Genomic DNA, 16,623 nt, shown 5'->3' with positions numbered 1-16,623 from the left:
AAATAAAAAATGATTCATAATTGCTTAAATGTTAGGAAATATTTATTACAGTTTATAAAGAATCTCAGTAGTAGTTCACTTAGTTATGTAAAATATACGTTCACTTACAGAATGCAACTATGGGCAAAACTTCTTCCACTGAAAATACTAACTTTGCAGAAAGTACTACAGAGATCACTTGACATCAAAGTGCTTCCTTAAATTGAATTACTGTTGGAAGAATTGTCTTTTTTGCATATTATTCTATAGAAAGATATAGAAACAAGCAATTGCTTGCTCACACACACTATCTTAAAGATTTTTGATCACTAGTTCATGTATTATTTTATTTGAAGGAAAAAGATCTTCTTACAAATAATTGTAGAACAAGAGAACAATGTTTAATCAGTATTAAATTACTAAGAGTCACTCTGTCATCTTTTTAAAAATATGACTTCTCCCATAACTTCTGAGTGACTCTAAGTCAGCAACGTTTATTAGTGAAGAAGTCAGAATCCATAGCCAAAGGAATATACATAAACCAGTATTTTCTACCAGGATAGTTAGTGCCTCTGGGTTGCTTCAAGTGCCTTAACATTGGTTTCTCAAGTGGCAATGTCTAGTTCTGAGGTCAGTACAATGGATCATCTTAGCCATGACTGTATTATGGTATTTAAATTGATGTACAATTTGAAATGAATGCTGCTATCCAAATTGTACTGATAAAACATTCCCAGTGAATTGTATGTACACATACTTGAAACACCCAGAAAATAAGGCAATAATTTTATGCTAACCTATTAAAATGAATATTGAATATTTGTACGTAAAGCATGCAGGCGATGAAGTATAATCAAGCATTTAAACAAATAATTTTTTGTTGAGAAAAATATATAAAGGTATGGTACCATTAGACTTATTAAACATTCTTTTAGCATGCTTTCTGTAATGCTTTCATGAGTAATGTTTTAACTTGATAAGAGCCAGCTAAGAATATATCCAAAGCACAGTCTCGTTCAAGAAAGTTACATACACACACACAAAAAAAATGACCTGCAATGATTAGTAAAAATTCTGAAAGAGAGTGACAAATATAAAATAGAATAGAAGAAAAATTTTATTCAATTCAGAATATGTATGATTCCACAATGAGTTATTACATAACATATGAAGGATTCAAGTGCAAAGACTGAACTTTCAGGAATCAATTCTATCATGTTAGCAGAAAAATGTGGATGAGGTTGTTCAGCAGGACAGTTACCTACAAAGTATGTAGAATCAGAACCCTGTATCTGTACAGCTAAAACTCTGTGCTTTCTTTTTTCTTTTCTTTTTTTTAAAAAATTATAACCAAGGTTTTGATTTCAAAGGGTCATTGGATTTGAACATGGTCTGTCAATCTTGTTAATTATTATGTGTTCAGCGTAATGCACATTTTTATCTACAGGTGGCAGACCTTTTTAAAATCAACTTCAATCATATTCTGTATTTTGTTTTGGTGTGATTTTTTTTAAACTGCCACCCACGTTAAAATGTAAGAGTGTGCTGTTCAGAGTTCTCATTAATGTTGCACAATTTAGATGACAGATTTGTCAACAAAGTGGCTCATTCTCAAAGGCCATTGAACCCTGTCGGGATAAATGCCTTAAAAATTGTATATTGCAGAATAATCTTTAATTACACAGGACTCACTTGACAATTTACAGTATATTGGGATTATTTTTAGTTTTTGCAGCAATAAAGCATTTTACTTTCTAGTTTAGGGTGACTGAGGGAAACAAAAGTGATTAGATTCTATAGTTAAAGCAAAGAGCTTGCTTATTTGCAAGTAAAAAAGAAAGGTGACCAAAACGCATGTAGAAATAACAACCACTTAGGATCACAAATTATTAACTAGCTAAATGGTTATAGCAAATAACTATAAATGCAGTAACATTTTGAAAGAATGTTAACTCAGAAGGAGATAAGCAAACTAAAAATAATTGCCACCAATAGTAAAACTAACTACTCTTCTCAGCTTCCATAAAAATCTCATATTTATAACAGCTTGCACAGTGTCTTGTTTTTATTGTGTTGTTTTTAGTCAATGCATTATATAATCCGGTGTTCAACCAAACTTTTTGTATTACTAATTTGTTGGAAGAATATATTAACACAGAAAAGGATGTCTAAAATTATATATATAAAGTATCCATAATTTTATAGTTTTCAAATCATTTTACATCTGTTCAGCCTAATGGCAATGCCTAATGTACTTTATCACATTTATTTGCAAAAGAGTATTAGAAAGACTAAATATTTGTTTTACTATTTCATTATTCTTTATCTCCAATGTGGAAAATTCTTTACAAGCATTATATCTTAATTGTTTTACCTTCTTCTGATTAATTTATTAGTTAATATTTGCAACATATTCCTTCTTTCTAAACCATAACATTAATAAATAAAACCTAAAGTTATTTGCTGTATTATTTAATATTTATTTATAATAAATATATGTACAGAATACATAGTTTAACAAATGTAATAAACTACTCACTCATATAACTTCCATACAGGGCATGACTGGCACTATCTCTTGGGTCAGAAATGCCTCCTGATCCAAATTTCCCCCTTTTATCCCCTACTCCCAGCTAAACTCAGTCCTCAAACTACAGATCAAAGTCCAAGGTTTTTGTAGTACAATTTCCTTGTTTTTCTGTATAATTTACCATCTACAATGCATCCTGGAACAATATAATTTAATATGCCTGGTATCATCCTGAATTCATTTTGATCCATCTTGATTTTTTAATTACTATTGTGAATATTAAGAAGAGCACTAAAATTCTTCCATCTTCCTCACTCTTTATTGTATGACTGTTCTATAATTTTCCATCTTGTCAGTGGCAATTGTTCCCAGCTATTTGGCAAATTGCAGGTATTTCTCCTGTGTGCATTCTGGTATATGTCTCCTGATACATATATGCACATATTTCTCTAAGAAATTCACCAGAATTGTTATTACTTGAGAAACATCACTACATACTACAACCAAAAGCGGTTGTTACAATTCACAACATGATAAGAACCACTACTGCTCTGCTAGATATTTTCATTTTCCCCAATCTGAGGTGCACATAGTGGGATCTCATTAAGAGTTTTATCTGTATTTTCTTGCACTACTGAGATTAAGTACTTGTCCATAAATTGGTCATTTAGATTTATTGGTCATTTGGATTTCTTTTCTTTTCCTTCTTTCTTTTTGGGGAGAGGGTCAGTTTTTGTTTTGATTTGTGTGAATATTCCTATTGATTTGTAGCTTCAAAAAATGTATTCCTGGGCCAGAGATTTTGCTCAGCGGCACTGCTCCTGCCTTGCAAGTGCCACGTCCTGAGTTCAATCCCCAGTACCAAAAAAAAAGTATTCCTGATATCACCTTATTAATGATATTTTACCAATTTACTGTATCACTCTATCTTTTCCTATTTTCTGTGATGTTTTAAAAAACAAAAAATAGTGTAACATGTGTGCTTTTTTTTTTTTGGTACCGGGGATCCAACATGTGTGCTTTTATGGCTTAAAAAATCCTTCCTTATTCCAGGTCCTACTTTCACCTTTTTTCTCTTAGATTCTCTTATGGCATTTATTGTTTTGCCTATTACACTTGTGTCTTGATCAATTAAAATTGATTTTTTAAAAAGAGACAGTGTCTCACTATGTTATGAAGAGTAGCCCTAAACTCCTGGGCCCAAGTGATTCTCCTAAGTATAACCATGCAGATCACATTCAAAAGTAAAGCTGATTTTTATATATGGAGTAACATAGAGATCTAATTTCATTTTTGTAAAATGTAATCCATTTTTGCTGTACCCATTATTAAAGTTTGTTATTTCTCTACTACTTTGAAGTGTCACCTTTATGAAAGGTTTATATTTGCAAGAGCTTATTGCTGAGCTTTCTATTATTTAAATTTATTTACTTGTCTATCCCCAAGCAATATCACACTTTCTGAATTAAACACTTAATAGTTTATCTGGAAAGTCACTCGGGAAGCCTATTTGTTTACATACGGATATACTGAGCATCTCTCAGGCAGTTGTCATTTCAACCAGTTGATTTTTGTATTGAATAAATCTGATAAAATTGTCATTTTTATATTATCTTATAGAAATTTATTAAAAATGCAACTTTTGGTCATTCTGTATTTAAATAGTTGCACTGGTAAGCAGTTAATAGAGCTCTATATCTGTCAGGCAACTTTTCTTGCTCATTTCTTCTTTTGCAGAGTGTCTATTCTTTGTCTTTTGCACTTTGGAATCATCCTGTTACATTACACACACACATACGCACACCCTTATCCAAGTAACAAAGACAAAATAACCAGTTGGCATTTGGGGATTGCATCTGCATTGTACTTAGAAGTCAGTTTGAAAGTAAGGGACATCTTTATATCATTGTCTTTTTTAGTCTATGACCATGGACTACCTCATTATTTACTTTGTCCTTTGAAAATATTATGTAATAAAGTGTCACCATTTTCCCCATCTCTTATTACTGGAACCTCAATAAAAATTTATACTGATACACAGAAAGATAGTTGATTTCTATGTATTGTATTTGTTAGCCTTGCTAAACTCTCTTATTAACCCATCTCATTTGTCAATAGTTATAGGAGGGGTGGGGATTTAGCTCAGCAGCACTGTGCCAACCTGGCAAGCACAAGGCCCTGAGTTCAATTCCCGGTACCAGGAAAAAAAAATAGTGATAGTAGGTTGTTTGCTTTTTAACCCTAATAACTTTATTTCTTTACCTGTTTCTTTTCATTGGCTAGAATTTCTAGAAAAGATGATGGGTAGCAGGGGTATTAGCAAATAGTTTTGTCTTATTTTTGCTCACAGAAAATGCTTTCAACATTTGACTCATAATTCATGTTTGCTACTGGTATTTTATTCATAGAAGTATGTTCTTCCTTGTTTTCAGTTTCTTAAGAATTTTATAATATTAGAAGATTTAAATTTTAATAAATGTTTTTCTGCATTTAATGAAATACATGAAATAATCATAATGAAATAATTCTTTAATTGGTATTTTTTAACAAGTCTTGTATTTCTGGAATGAACTAATTTGGTCAGTCAGGAGATGAATACAGTCTGTCTCCTGAATCTACCATCTACCTCCCTATACATCATGCTTATATATCCTTATATCCTTACTTAAAAACATTTTATATGTTCTTAAAGTCAGCAAAAATTGTGAAAAAAAAGTGCTCTCAGTTTAATTTCTAAAATAAGTCCTGTATGATTTCCATCTAGTTGTGATTTTTCTCACATAGCTTAAATTCTCACTCCTGTAATATCCCAAGGTAAAATACTATTTTAAAAAATATTTTTAAATACCTAGGAAGAAAGTATTCTTAATTAGAACAATAGTACTCAAACTCTTTCCCTTATATAACAATCACAACAACAAAAAGTCTGTGAAGTTTCTCTCTTTGCTTTTTAAATTTTTATTAGTATGTTTGCAGTAGAGAATGATTATATTCATCCGGGGGAGTTGGTACATGTACATAACACATCTAAAATACTTTTTATTTCTCTTCCCCTCTCCTCCTTTTACCCTCCATCTCTTGATTCCCTTCCTTTTTGCAAAAGGTTAAAGTTGGCGGGTGTACCAGAAACCTCCATGTGCCTGTTTAGTGCCAATGAACTGCACCATAGTGGCTCGAATTTCCCTAACCCAAGAGGCTGCCAGGCCTCAATATGATCAAGATTTCTAAAAGGTAGAACTGCACTGCTAAGAAGGAAAACTCTTTTCAACCAGACTTCAGAAGACAAGAACTGAAAAGAATGCACACTGGGATGTTTCATCTCTCCTCGAATGAACACATATATAACATCTTAATAGACAGGGGCACTAAGCAACTTATGAAACCTTTTAGAGTCCAGTGCCTTTTATATTTCTCAATTTTTAATATTAAATCATATTATTGTTTAAAAATTATAATCTACGAGAAAATTTAAATCTCAGGATTTCATTATCCAGAGATAAGTACAACTGATGTAAATACTTTCCATTATTTTTATGTTGACTTTTACATATGTATAATATACCTACATGGGAATACATGTATGTGTATGAATGTATACATGTTTGTACACACAAACTTGGGATGCACGTATCCTTACTGTAGACTAACTTGCTTCATTTAACATAAAAACATATAATTTCATGTGCTTTTAAAAGTTCTCTAAAAATATTTTATTGGCTGTATATGATCCTATCATATGTATATTTATATTTACATAACTATTTCTTTATTGTTGACCAGCTAAATCAATCTTGAATTATTTCCATTATAAATACATGAAAATGAACAAATCTATTTAAAGTATTTCCTTTCAAAATTATTTCACTAAATTGGTTCTTGGAAGTAAAATTTTAAGAGGCTGTTAGTGCGGTCCCAATAAACATTCTCTTATTCTTTCACTGTAAGAACTTTCCAAAATCTTATTTTCCAAAAGATAAATTCATTTTCCAGCTTCTACTACTGCTTGGAATGGTTATATGATAATGCTGTAGTCAATGAGAGTTAGTATAAGGGACGTGGCACCTCTCAGATGATGTCCTTAATGGAAGGAGCATACTCTTCCAGTAGTATTTCCTTCCTACTCTGACATATCAACATGATTGCTGCCATATCAACTCTGGATAGTCAAAAACACTAGGTGAATGTCACATGCTTAGTGTAATGGCAAAAAATAGAGATCCCAGATTCCCAAAGACTATAAATACCAAATCCTAACTTACCTATTAAGACTTCACATAAGAAAAATATGAAATTTCATTCTTCTTAAGGTATTATTTTGGATTACCTGCAATCAAATATCTTCCCAATCAACAGTGGACATAGCACACAAAATGCTTTGAAAATATGTAAGAATTTTAACAGTGATGGCCAAATCACTTTCTAGACAAACTGACCAAATATAACCTATCCTTAGCATTTGGGAAACTTCCCCTCTCCTCATATCTCTAATACTGTATCACCATCCAAAGTACTTTTTACTGATTAGACAGTATTTGTGGCATAGCTTTGCATTTCCTTTGCTAACTGTTGAATCCAAATTTTAGTCCTCATCAATTATTTGTTCTCACATTGTTATCTTTTAAATTAAGATGTTAGTATGTATCTTTTTTATAGTATGTAATAGCTCTTTACATTTGATGTTTGCCATATTTATTGGAACTAGTTCCAATTTGCCATCTGTCTTTTAATATTATTTATGCTGAAGTTTTTACACGCAAAACTATATGTTTTATGTTTGCAATAATTCGTTTGTTTTATGTCATTTCTGTGAGCATAACAATCCATAATTCACTAGGCTTTCTTTTATATTACTTCATTTGTCTGTGAATATATGAAGCCTACTTCAGAACTATTTTAATAATATTGTTTGGGTTTATAACAATTTATTTTCACAAATATACTTGTATCTTGAAATGCTAGAAAAAAATTCATAACATTTTAAGAGTATATCACTAAAGGGCTGGGGATTTAGCTCAGTGGTGCCGCCGCCTGCCCTGCAAATGTAAGGACCCGAGTTCAATTCCCACAACAAAAAAAAAGAGTATATCACTAAAAAAATAAGTTCCACATCAATAAAAAGACTACTTTTTAATTTTTCTTTTTTAATTATCAGTAACAAATTTCCTTTTCAATCTTACGAGGGACAATTGTTTGCTGAACAGCAGAATTCCTTACCTTAACCTTTCTACAGTTACTCATATGAAGACTAGTCAGCCAAAAGATTAAAAAAGGATTTCCAACTCGAGTTGAAACTTTCAGTTCTTGCTCTTAAGTATAACTTTTTTGAAAAGACAAGTAAGCCTTACATAAATGCGCATAAAGATAGATGCTCGTAGATTTTCCTACCAGCAAATTAGAAAGTATTGGTTTGGCCTCAGCAAAATTGCATTTTTGTATGGGTTTACTGAAACAAATCCAGGAATACTTAACAGTCCATGGAAATTTTTCTAAAATGTGTGACTGAACCATTGTGACCCAAAATATTTCCTTTAAAGCAACAAAAACCAGCAACAAATGTTTTAGAAAAACATTCTCCAGTCAACAGAAGAAGCTTTTACAACTTCAAGAAAAGTGCACCTCATTAAGAAAACAAAAAGAAAAGAAATGTCATCATCATCTGCCAGTTTAGAGATATTACCTTCATAATTAGTCTCAAAATTATAGTTATAAAGCCAGTTGTCATCTGAATATGAAAGATGATATAAAGTACTTACATACACATAGGTTTCATATATTTTACTTGTAAAAATGAGAGAAGGCATATGAACTGCCATTTCTGTGAAATAGCTAATGTCCCAATCAATTTTTCAAAGGTATGTATTATGTATTTTATAAATATACCTTTTCCTTACCCAGTGCAGTACTACAATTCCCTCTTCAGCTTTCAGAATCTTATAAACAGACTCAAACGGGAATCATGTCATCAGCAAGAGGAATTCTGGAAAAGTAAAAGTAGACCATTAGCAGCACATTGCTTAATTTACTAAAAATATTAACACATGACTCTTGGAAGTAGGAGGTATCTATGGTTTTCAAAATAAATTTTTATTTATATGTGTAAATTTATACTTCTGTAAATTTACATGAATAAGCTTAACAAGGTTATGGTTTATGGATGACAAATTATTATCTTGCCATTATAAAGCCTCCAGAGTAAGTCTAGAAACTTATGTGCCCACGTCATGTCATCTGCATCTATACTAATCTATTCCAAAGTTGTTCATTTGATTTATTTTTATGGAAATATCCTGTAGATTTTCTAGAACAGGCTATACCAAGGGAAATTCTTGTTTCTTGCAGTAAGTTTTGAGAGGTCTTCAGGTCTTAAGTCCCTTCCTTGATTTCAGTATAATATACAACTGAACATCAGTGTAGTAATTATGTGACACTCTTCATTCCTATCCCTGCTACACATCACAACTTCACTGTCCTTCACCTTCAGAAATCCTTCCCCTATACTATTCTGAAGGAATGAAATTCTTTCTTGTTAACAAAAAAAATCCCTGTCAATCACTTACAATCCCCAAGAATCAGACTCTGGAAAGCACGTAACTCACACACAGCAGGTGAATTCTGGCTCGGTCTTTCCATTATCCAACTTAAGAACTGAATGATGTCTCAATGTTCATTTTTATAACTCCACTGACTAAGTTTTAGTCACAAGGTTTATGGTATTTGAGTAGTTTTACTACCATACTAGGTCTTCATGGAGCATGATTTGTATTAGGGCACGGTACTTCATTTCGATATCTGAAATTTTGATAATAAGCACAGACAAATTCAAAAGTCACAATAATGACAAAGATAAATCATTAATTATTAAATAATAACAATTGAGTATTTAATTAATGCACTAATTATTCCACTGGAAACTATTCCAAAGTTACTATTGCAAACATCAAACACCAGAAATTATGCTGCTAATGTAAAATAAAGGCTGTTTATTCACAATCAATTTTTTTAAAAAACCTTCAAGCTCTACTTTTCTTCAGGCCAATGAAATGTCCCATGTGACCAAATATAAAGACACTACCACAGTTGAATTTACTTAGCTATGAAACAGAAATTTTGTCATATCATGTATCTGTCTGACAGACAAAATCACAGGTGGTAATTTTACCCACAAGAGGGAGCCTGCATTTTTATATTTTTGTAACAGAACTTGAAAAAATTAAAATATGAAATTCAAAAACTGTTTGTTGATACCAGCATCTTTATGTCAGGTCAAGTTGTGAGATAATCAGATTTCAGTTGACATATTTTTCTTCAACCATAACATATCAGTATGTCAGAAGATTGGAAAGATAACTGGAATTTTTAAAAATGTCCTATCTACATTAAAACTTAGATTTTTCAAATAGAAGAATGAAGATTAGCTGCCCAAGCGGCTGCAGTTGAAATTTCTTTTAGGTGGTAGTAATATTAATTGTATAAAATTGGCTAGAATTACAAGTGCTCTGCACCCAAATTTTAATTCCATAGCAGAGAAATATTTCAGGCATCCTTTAACAAGAAAAGAGACTTGTACAAACCAATAATTTTCTATGCATAAAACAGAAAACATCCTACTTTAAAAATTACTAAGATCACCATTCTCACTTATATCACTCAAGACTTCCCTAAGAAATGTGAAACTGCCATGACATCATGATGAAATGAACTTCTTGAAGTTCAGAACAAAATATCTTTTTTTGTTTATTAGAAAAATTAAACTAAGGTCAATTTTTTTCTGTTCTATAATATGCTCTGGGTTTTATAAAACCAAAATGAATTCATCAACTTGAAAGCTGTCTTCTTAAAGGAACTACTTTCTAACAAAATAGTTTTGGCAACTTTAATCACCTCAGAGTGATCTGATCTGTTCTATCTGTTCAGAGAGATGGTAATAACTGAGCTGCAAATTGTTTGTGAGCCTTATAAACTGCAGGGATCAGAGATGGTAGGTCTTCTTTCCCATCCTCATCTGAGCTCCTAGAAGGTAGGATGTAACATCACAGGGAGATGACGAAGGAGTTAATCACTGCTGCTCTTCCTTCTAGAATTCCAAGCTGCCCATTAAATCACTGATTTTTTTCTCCCACTCGGGACAGTAAATCTAATGGGCCTAAAATCAATACCTTATAAATTACATAAAAATATATTCATTTTATGGACTAATGCACCCTAGCATCTGAATCCTATTTACACCCTCTGCCTTAAAAAGGAACATTTCTGCCAGGAAAAGGTTACTCAGTCAAGGCTGGTGACATGCTGCAGAATGCACCATGACACTAAAATGCAGCAGGAGGAAAGATTGGTGGCAGCAAGACCACTGCTGTGGAAACTTTAAACACAGTGTGGCAGAGTTATGTTATGATGCACCACTGGGGAGAAACATGCAAGTAGCTTCAAAGATGACAGCCATGTTCCGAGCTGATTTTCTGGGTCTCTCATTCATCATCTTGTTTCCTAATCTACATATACTGCATAACATTTTGAGTGTAGCAAACATGACATGATAATATTTTTAAAAACAAACCAACTTCCATTTAATAGTGAATTCAATAATGATTTGAAACAACTGGGTTTAAAAACTCCAAAGAGGCAGAAATGCTCACTAATATGCCAAACAGGCATTGAGTGCCGTTGGGTTATACTGTATGAAATTCACAGCAGAGGTGATGTCTGAGGAGATCCAGGGCATTTCACTGATCAGATACAAGAAGGAAACAACCTAATAGAGTTGACTATTTGTTCTACTTTTACATATTGAGAAAATATACTGAATATTCTTCAAACCAAAAGGCCCACATACTTACTTGAAGCTATTTTATTTGAAAAATATTATGCTTAGTCTAAAAAAATATCAACTTACACTAGTGGCTAACTTTATTTTGAAAATATCTATCATCAATATTTTTAAGGCATCAAATATAAGGCAACTTTATACAATGCAAGGATACCTCCAAAGCAGAGATAAAAGTATAGACGAGGGAGAGGTACATGCAAAGACACAGAAAGACAGAAAAAGAAAGAGAAAAAAAAAGAAACCTAAAGCATGCAAAGGAAAACTTTTCAAAACCTGAACTTTTTTCTAGGAAAAATCTCACCTTCTTTACTTTTTGTTGCAATGGGTACAAATCCGAAATAGAGAATAATGAGAAAGGAAAGAAACTTTACAACAGATACATTTTGAGCAAATTCTAGCAACAGGTCAGCAAGAGATTTTCTGTTCAGTTTTAGTGGCTTAAAATCCATACAGTTATAAATTTAAAAAAAAAAACTGTTGTTCTTTATTCCATTTGCCAACCAGAGTCATTTATCCCCTATTAGATAAAGTATAATAGACTCTACCAAAAGGGTCACTGGCCTTCCATTTAATGATATTGCCAGCCCCAATCTGCATTTTCCCGGCAATGTCCCTCAACACAGAATAAATGGCTGATCTCTTCACAATAACAGCTGATTTCTATTTATTAAGCTAAAAAGGTCACCATTTTCTACGGCTGGGCCGCCCTGTACTATTGATAATTTTATGCATAAACAAATGGCAAATTTGTGCCACATAAATATGCATTAGCAATTACTTTTTCCTCGGGCAACGCTCACCGCATGCAAATGTGTACCTCACAGGGCCTGGTAGCTTTTGTTTCAGCTCTTGAACAGTGAAACAAAAGAGCACAATAAACAATTTTAAAATTGCCAATCAATAAGCAATGCAAATGCAAAGGTAAATGGCAAGAAACTTGCTCAGAAACAACAAAACAAAAGTGAGGAAGGAAGGGGGTAGTGGGAGGATTTTCTTATTTAGAATATTTCATTTCTTTCTTGTTTGTAATGAAAAGGCTAAAAGTACTCTTGACACAGAATAGCTAGCTAGGCTGGTACCAAAACAGATGCCAGATGGGCAAAGTAGAAAATATACACATGTTGAGTAAATACACATATCCATCCCCAAAAAGGGTCAGGGAAAATTGTTCCTATGTGGGATTTCAGTGGCATTACTTACTCAAATTTCTGATTTTTAATTTCAGACAGTCAAAGACGTTTCAGAGCTTCAAACTGTTTTAAAACTAGGAATTACACAGATACACAACCAAAGCTCAATCCCACTAAACTTTGCTAAACTGTTTTTTCTGTCATCTTCCTTAGGATAGGGAATATACATTGTTAATAAATAGGATACTTTTAGGAGCACAAGAAAAGAACGTAAATGAGCACTTAAGTAAGAAATAAAAAACATCCCACAAAATGTTTAGGATTAAAAACCCTGATCTCCGAACAATTCAAGAATAATACCAGGACAAAGAACAAAGAGAGAAAGGGCTAGTAAGGAAAGAGGCAACAGGTGTAATAAGGCATAGAAACAAAAAAATGTTACCTAATTTGAACAGGAAAACAAGCTCAAGAAAAAGTTGATGGTTTTTAACAAAAATGGACCTTAAGGGATTTTTTTGTAATGCTATGCATAGAGCACTGTTCTAAATGTTTTATGCTATATCCGTTATACGTCCTCCTTCCAAACCTCCATCTATAGTATTATTACTGCTGCTTCTGTTTGATAGTGCAGAGACACCAGGAGATTCAGAAACTAATCAGTTAATGAGAACAATGCTAGACCCAGCCTTTGATCCTGTTTCATAACACCACCTGCAAGCATCTCTACTTCTAATTCTGCCACCCATTCTCCACATCATCCATGTTGGCTCAACTGAATAATCTCTTCCTAAATGTTTTGTTGGCTTTGTCTTTGCACAAATAAAACAAGTTGTATTTGAAAAATTTAAAGTCAGGGCTTGGGCAATTTCTTTATATTATTAGAATACTTTTAGCTTCTGTAAAATAGACAAATACTAATTTATATATTAGTATGATGTACCTTATTACATTAGCGCATACACAATGAGAACGTGTCATGGTCTAAATAATGAAATAAAAATGCTGTGATCTCCATCTCTGTTTTAATGTGATTAAAGGCTTTTCTATTACACAAAGGATTGATAAGTCTTAACTACAAATTGATAAGAATAAATATATATTTTGTGCCTAAATACAAACAGGTCAACTTGGAAATCTAAAATCAGTACGTAGCTCAGTTTTGCCCAAAGTGGAGAGTCTTCACACGACTCTTGGAACCTGACATAAATACTAAAAGTCAAACTCCTATAGAGAAGGCTATAAAATTCCTCCTAACAGTTTTGTCTCCAATGATATCAGTGTTGAAAGGTCAGAGCTACGGATAGTATAGCAACTGTGTGAGTAAAAATAAGAAGGTCCAATGGATGGCTCATTCTGTCAATGTGTCACATGCATGACAGACTGTATAGTTTTCTTAGTTAGACTAGTTGTATCTAATACTAAACTCTATCTTCTTGAAAGTTTTTAACAACCAAGTATCCATTTCTTAAAATCAGTAAAGATGGATTTCCAGTATGATAGTATTATCTTACATATATATTCAACTGATTACATAGCTAGTGTCCTCCTTTTTCATTAGGTTTCTTTATTTAAATTTCCAGTCTTTGCAGCTTAAAGCATAGAAACTTGAATAGAGTTACCCTTCTATGCACAAGTGTGTGCTTAAAGTCATTACTATATAACGGGGCAAAAATTTAATTATAATCATTCCTTGCCAAATTTCTCACTCTCTCTAAAAAGGATGGATTTCAAACTTAAACCATGAATATTCCATATAATGTATGTAAATGGAGGTACAAAGGAAGTGTGTAAAAAGCATAGGATGTTATATAGACAGCAGGAAGAAAGCTACTGACTCATTTGCCTGTGTGAAGGTCTATGCCTTACTTACATCCTTTCTCTATTCATTCCCTTCTCTGTTAACTCCTGATGCAGGACAACTCATATGGCCCAAGTGTCCAAGCTCAGCATTCAAGTAAGTTCAGTTGCTTGGAGAAGATTAGATCAAGTTCAAAGGGAATTGGGGGTGGAGGTACTAGTATGATGTGTAGACACATACCTTTCATTTACCTTTAAAAAACATTTATTGTAGACAATTATGAACATTCAAAATGAGATACTAGTAAAAGAAATCTCCATTAACCAGCTCCAAAGTTCAACAATTGTCAGCCTTATGCTATTTGAATTTTTCTGGCTTTGCTAAGTGTCTCAGAAGTAGAGCCAAATGGTAGCTCCATCTCTTCTTAACTCCACCTCCAGCTAGACAGGGCCACAGGAGTCCAGCCTTTCTCCAGAGACCTTGGTAATAACACTTCCTCCTGATTGTAGTAACTGCTCCTGACTTCTAGGTTGCTCTCTTACAGCTCATTATTGTCAATGTTTAATCAATTCTTTAATACTATACACTCTCTTTTAAAAATAAAGTGATTTGTGCTTTCCTGCTTGAACTCTGACTACATAGAATGCTTATTTTACTTTGTATCCTCATTTGGCAGACCATCATTTATCCCTTTTTCATAGTACCTTGAAGAAGATCAAGACTTCATAAAATAGGAGACCCTTCCAACTGCATGGAGCCCAGCATGTTGGTCCAGTATTTTCTGTATTCTCTCTATATTACATCCATAATATTTTCATGGGTAGTCTAATGTACATGAAAATAGAGAAGTTTCTCCTACTCTATATATTTTGTCAATTGCAATATACAAACTATTTTGGTTCTATATATTTTGTCAATTGCTTATTGATATCTTTTTTACAAATTCTTTTATAAATGTGTCTTGATCTGTGAGCCAAGGAAACAGCCACAGAAGCCTAATGCTCCTGAAAATTCTACCTCAGTACCCAACATCATGGAAATCTGCCCAGTCCATTTAAAAAAGGAGATAGCTCAATCTGGCATGAAAATATACTTTTCCAAATGTAAGTAGCAGAGACTAGTTAACTAAGTTTATGTCTTAGGCAAGACATGCATAACTTGTAGGCATTTGTTTATTCATAACAAAACATGACCTTCTGATGTTTGGAATAAACACATATCATTAAAATGACTGATGCTCAATGGCTCTCACAAAATTACATTTTGAAAAATTATGAGCTGATTAATCAAACATATAGATTAAATTTCCCTGAAATAGACATTTGCTTAATAATTAATGGGAAAGGATAAACATAATATTTATGATTTTTATCTTATCCAAAACACTTGAATAATTACACAGAAATAATATTGCTACGTGAAGACATACTTATCATGTTTGAACCATAATCTGTGAGGAAATCTTTAAAGATAAAAAGACCTTAAGATAGAAATTAGACTGAAATTTACAAGCTGGAACTTTAATCTGCTTTAATGTAAAGTCCTTGTTTGTTTTTTTTTTTGGTACCGAGGATCGAATTCGGGTCCTTGCGCTTGCGCAGCAGGTGGCAAAACCACTGAGCTAAATCCCCAGCCCTAAGTCCTTTTTTTTTTTTTAAGTTTTGTAAGTACAGGTTTATAGCACATAAAAATTACATACACTGTAGGAGATTGGTACATGTACACAGCACATTTTAAAATGTAAAGTCTTATTATAAAAATAACAAATGCAAAAGAAAAAGTTTTTCTTTAAGGATAGCTCATAAGACTACGTAATTTTTTTTTTTTTTTTTTTGTATCGGCTATCAAACTCTGGACCTTGCACTTGCGAGGCAGGCAGCGGCACCACTGAGCTAAATCCCCGGCCCAAGACTATGTAATTTTTGATAGCAATCAACACAAAGAATGAGATGTGGTAGTGGAAAATAAGAAGTTTTAAAAAAAGAAAATACTGTTAATTATAAAGTGTCTAATAAAAGTTAGGTAAAGCCAACACTATTAAGTGAACTAGTAAGTGAACATTTCAAATATGGCTCCAGAACTGATTTTTATCCTGAACACAGTGGTCATAGTAACTGTGCTAAGTCACTTATTATTAAAAGGAGAAGGTATAGTCAGTTTGGAAAAGATCAAACCATTGAGGACTAGCACATATTAAAAGCACTGACACCTGGAAGAAAAAGACTAGATATATCTATCGTCTCGTGCTCCAGATGAAACAATAGGGGTTTTTGTTCTGTTTTGTTTTTGTTTGTTTGATCGATTTTAATGTCAGGATTACAGAGATGTAAATTTCAGTGGATTATGAAAAATAACCTTT

The 16,623-nt window shown here is 32.7% G+C and overlaps 1 protein-coding gene across 34 annotated transcripts in view; it reads right to left on the bottom strand.

Annotated features, from left to right (window-relative positions):
* The window catches only part of Sox5 (SRY-box transcription factor 5), a 973,116-nt gene that overhangs the window by 698,411 nt on the left and 258,082 nt on the right, over positions 1-16,623 (bottom strand). For 18 of the 34 annotated variants that reach the window (XM_087213447.1, XM_087213460.1, XM_087213455.1 and 15 more), the window contains one exon: positions 8,401-8,486. The exons of 3 other annotated variants lie outside the window; for them this stretch is intronic. The gene's annotated coding sequence lies outside the window, so the exon portion shown is untranslated. Of the gene's footprint in view, positions 1-8,389; positions 8,487-9,105; positions 9,299-16,623 lie in introns of all 34 variants that reach the window. 13 more of the 34 variants (XM_087213468.1, XM_087213467.1, XM_087213464.1 and 10 more) reach the window with 4 other exon arrangements.

The sequence above is a fragment of the Heterocephalus glaber genome, unplaced genomic scaffold (assembly GCF_053883595.1).
Source record: "Heterocephalus glaber isolate CG9 unplaced genomic scaffold, H.glaber_assembly_v1.0 deba00001444, whole genome shotgun sequence".
Lineage (NCBI taxonomy): Eukaryota > Metazoa > Chordata > Mammalia > Rodentia > Bathyergidae > Heterocephalus > Heterocephalus glaber.
The sequence above is the reverse complement of the archived record's forward strand: the minus strand, read 5'-3'. Positions and strand labels throughout refer to the sequence as shown.